Source organism: Dipodomys spectabilis, unplaced genomic scaffold (assembly GCF_019054845.1).
Source record: "Dipodomys spectabilis isolate Male_0828 unplaced genomic scaffold, ASM1905484v1 ptg000116l, whole genome shotgun sequence".
Classification (NCBI taxonomy): Eukaryota; Metazoa; Chordata; class Mammalia; order Rodentia; family Heteromyidae; genus Dipodomys; species Dipodomys spectabilis.
Window position 1 is genome coordinate 3,674,247 of NW_024870793.1, and position 5,176 is coordinate 3,679,422.

The window sequence follows — 5,176 nt, forward strand, 5'->3', positions numbered from 1 at the left end:
AAATAACTCAGCAAAAGTAGGTGCACTACTAAATCATTTGGGAAGATTACTATTGAATTCATCATTCCTTTGGGGGAAATTTAAAGCCATATTTGCAATTTTTGTTGGTTGGGAGGATTGAACATTGATCCTGGGCAATGTCTCTCAGTTCTTCAGTACAACATGAGCACTCTACAACTTTAGCTCCAGCACCACTTCCGGATTTCTGGGGTTAATTGAAAATAATTGTTTCATGGACTTTCCTGACCAGGCTGGCTTTGAACCACAATCCTCTGGTCTCAACCTCCTGAGTAGCTAGGATAAGAGGAATGAGCCACCAGCACCTGGCTCATATTTGCATTTATGTGCACTTAATGTCACTATGTAGACAAAGAATGGAAATCTGAACCAAATAATGTGACATTGAAGCTTTTCAGAATTGAGGTAGCAATAAATATATCCTCCTTTCCCATTTTGTTACATTAATGACTCATGAGCTATGGGACTCTTACACTAGCATCCTTTCATCTTTATCGGTGTATTTAGTATAAGAAAATGTTCATAGAGAAATATAGAAAGACAGATTTTTAGAAAGCAAAGGAGATCAGGTATTAAAGAACAGCATAGAAGGAGATACATTTATCACACAGAGATTAAGAACTAGCCTAGGAGATTTTGAATGCTAAAGGCAATGATGAATAAGCCTAGTTGATAGCTAGTTCTTCAATAACCAAAAATGGGTCCCTAGAAAAGTTTCTGCTATACCTTAGTTACTATCATTTTTCTTTCCATCTGGAATTATTCCTTCTCTTCTGTCACAACTGTTAATTAACCTCTGCCCTTTTGGTGCGATGACTTGCCAAAAGAATTTCCAAATCTCACTCAGACTACCCTTCTCATTGTGATTAGCAGTGACCACACTCAAAAGCTTGGAATCTTTGAATTTCCAGAATTAATCTTCACCTGACTTCTAAGCACATTCCTGGCAATAATTGCCATGACCTGATGAACAAAATATTTTTTTTCAACACAGTATCCTAACACAGGTATAGTACATGAATTAGGGGCTATTGTCAGGTATCAGTATGGAAGGAGCAATTATATATTCCAAATATGGGTTCTTTATTTTGCATTTACTAACTAAATGTTCATTGTTGTTGTTGCTGCTGTTGTTGTTTTGGCAGTCCTGCGGCTGAAACTCAGCGCTTGGGAATTATTCCTCAGCTTTTTTTTTTTTTTTCGTCAAAGCTAACCCTCCACCATTTGAGGCACAGGACAACTTCCAGTGTTTCCTTTTCAATTTATGTGGTACTTAGGAATTGAACCCAGGGTTTCATGCATGCTAGGCAATCACCATACCATGAAGCCACATTCCCAGAACCCTAAATGACTTTCTTAAGATGGCATTACATTTTCATTCTGTAACTATGTATCATAATTTTAACCAGAAATTTTTGCTAGAAAAGAGCATTGAACATAGAACTGAGTCCAGTAATGCTAGATGGACAATGGATAACTCACAATGTAGCCAGGGCACAGAGGGACTTACCTCATGGAGCTGGTACAGTAGACTGAGCGAGACAGCTCCTGACCCACAGGCTACCTTCAGAATGAGAGGGCCACCTTGGTTCCAACCACATGGGGATGCTGTGCCACCTCCTCCAGCACCCATTGAATTAGTTCCTGAGAGAGAAAGAGAAAGAAAGAAGGTCAGAATTACACTTAAGCCACGTGCTGGTGGCTCAGGCCTATAATCCTAAATACAATGGAGGCTGAGTTATGAAGATAGTGGTTTATACCCAGGCTGGGAAGGAACACCTGTGAGACTCTTATCTCCAAAGAACCACCAGAAAACTGGAAGTGGTGCTGTGACTCAAGTGGTAGAGTGCTAGCTTTGAGCTAAGGAGCTCAGGGAGCTGCCCTAGGCCCAAAGTCAAGCCACATGACTTGAAATAAGTGGATTTCCCACCACAAGAAATCGATTGAATAGCACCCATTGTCCTAGGGAGCATGGCAGAGAAGTCAGGCCGAGCTTCCTGTCAGCTGGGAGTCATTAGTAGCTGGCTTCTCTGTGCCTCAGTTTCACCATCTTCAAAACTGAACAAAGTGAAGGATCCCGTTAAACATGGGATAGGGTAATAAAGAAAAAGAGCCCTGTTTTCTTTCACAATCCCATACCTGTTGCACCATTAATAACACACACCATCTGAGATCTTTCCGGGTATCTTCCTATCATATGCTCACAGAATTGCCAAGAACAGTATCAGATGGCCCATCCCTCTGTGCCTGTCCCTGCTCCAGAGATCCCTCTGTATTAATCCCTTGTTTCCTCACAAATGTCCCATGAGGGGATTGAAGTCCAATGGTGGAGGTCCATCCCAGAGCTTCACCTCTGGTCAAGAATCGGCTGCCGTGGACTGAGTTGGGGACAATCCATCTAAACCAATGACTGAGCGTGGTGCTACATGTCTACCATCCCAACTACAGAAGACCAGGCCTGGTGGCTCAGGCATGAAACAGATAGGAGGACCATGATCTAGTCAAGCCTGAGCATATATTAATTCTCCATCTCAGAAATGCCCAAGACAGAAAATCTTGACTCGCATGGTAGAATACCTGACTGGAAAGCCTAAGGACTTGAGGTCTAACCCTAATATACCAAAAAGAACCAGAGTCCCAGTGCCAGAAGCTCATGCCTATAATCCTAGGTACTCTGGACACTGAGATCTGAAGATCACAGCTCAAGATTTAAAATAGGGTTGGCCTCACCCATAAGACGTCATGGTGAGAAGACCCAGAGTTTGATCTATGCTGTTGCGCTCCATACTAGCAGAACTCATATCCTTACTATGTGTTGGTCATGCTCTCTGTCCCCCTGGGAAGCCGTACTCTATAGGGCACATTCCCAGGTCTTTGCAATCTCCCACTGCCACCAAGCAGGCCCAAGGGAGTACACAGCTCCATTGCACACAGATCCCTTATTCTTGTAATTAAACAGTGCTGTGTCCCCTTCAAGCCTCTCATCCTTCCAGGCCCCCAGACCTCAGCTGTGAAGCCCATACATGCCCAAAATTAACAGGTAGAAGTTACCAAAGCATTCAGCCTCCTTGTTACAACCCACTTCTACACACACACACACACACACACACACACACACACACACACACACATCCAGACTTGTGACAGAAGACATCCATGCAGCACCTGCAATTTGCCAACTGCTCACTCACCTGAGCACAGTCAGGCTGCACAAGGAAAAAGATGATTTCTCTGTCTCTCTGTCTCTCTGCCTATGTCTCTGTCTCTCTGTTTTCAGGAGAAAGTTTGACAGAGCACAGAACACAAGGGCTCACACAGCAAAGGTGTCTATCTTCTGTATCCAACACCTTCCATCCCCAGAAAAAAAGAAAAAGACCCCAGAAGGTAGGTGTAGACATCTTGCTCCCCAACTCTAAATCCACCGGGTTTCCACCAGGGAGAGGAAGGGTGCAGACGTGTGGCAGTGTGGCTCCCACTGCTCCAGGCAAGAGGATCTGTGGTGCCCACTCCTCTCCCAAACGTGCATCTCCACGTTTCCTGGGACACTAGTCGCTGGGGATGGGGGTGAGATCCTCGGGTCAACCCCCAGCCACACCCCTGGGGCACATTTGTGGCAGGGTGTGGCCCAGACTGTGGGGCCCAGGGGAGACACCAGCCCGGGTCGGTGTGGAGGGGATATAGGGTAGCAGGTTGCGGGGCTGTGTGGCAGCAACTCACATGTGTTGCTGGCAAAAGCTGTTGGCAGCAGCTCCAGGTGGGGCAAGCAGCAATGGCAGAGGCATGACAGACACTCAGGCCCTGAGCAGAGGACAGGGGAGCCAGGACCAGGTCAGGGCCACAAGTTGGCTCATGGCACACCATTGTACCATTGCCTAAGGAAATCATGGTTCTGAGCCCGAAGCACCAGGTTTGAAATGCTGCTCCATGGGTAGGGCTGGGGTGAGGGAGCCGGGGCTCAGGCAGGCACATGATGGGCCTGAGGAAGGCTTTTCCTCCTAAGCCTCGAGTCTCTTGCTCACCACTCAGCCACCTCTACCTTCCTCAACTGCTGGTAGTGGTGTCAACAAACAGAGGGAATCAAGGTGCTACTGGGAAGCATGGAATGTGGGCGTGGCTACCATTCTTGTATCCCATTGGTCAGAAAGAACTATGAAACAATGGGGGTGTAGCTGGAATCCTGTGATGCAGGCAGAATGGGCGGAGTCAAAATGACGGCAGCCCCTTTTTCCCGGAGCTCTGTCCAAGCCAGTTGGGGACAAGACGGTGACCTGCTTTAGCCGGCTGGCTGCACAGATTGTTGTGTATGTCGGTTTGTTCCCAGACCTTGAACTCAGGATCTGGGCAAAATCTGTGAGTTGCTTTTGATCAAGGCTAGCTCTCTACCACTGGAGCCACATGGCTTTACTTCTGGCTTTGTTGGCACAAGTTGGACAAGAGTCTCAAGGACCTTTCCTGCCTGGGGTGACTTTGAACATGATCCTCCTTTCACAGCCTTGTAAGTTTTAAGGAGGACTGCTGAGAGCCAATGATGCCTGGTTTTGCTGATGTTCTTGGACAGACCTGTGAGTTCCCTATGCTCAGGTTTAAGTGGTAGGAGCTGGAGCCCACAGTTTGAATACTGGTCCTGCCACCAACAAATGGCAGGAGATACTATGAAACTCATTCCTATTCATATGATTACCAAAGGAATGTGATGTATGTCATGATTAAATGGGCAGTACTTGAATGATTCGAGGATAAAATTATACACAATTACATTATAGGACACTGGTCGATAATAATTAATACTTTATGAAGCATTTAATCAATCACATTAAATGGAGGCCAAATGAAATACGTACGAATTGGGCATCACATAGCATGGAGATGCCATTTTTTTTTCTGCCAGGACTGGGATTTGAACTCATGGTCTAGGTAACCCTGCTGTTTCACTGTGTGGGAAGGGGAAGCTTGCCTCCTTGAATTCAAGAAATTCAAGTCTGTTTCTTTGGCCTGAAATCGATGCCCACCACTAGAAAACATCCTATTTGTCTACATTTTAAGTATATGATTTATATTTATATACATATGTTGATTCCATATTGCATTCAGTGTAGTTATTTATTTTATTTTTTGACTACACATTTTATTGACTATTATGACACATAGAACAGTGATT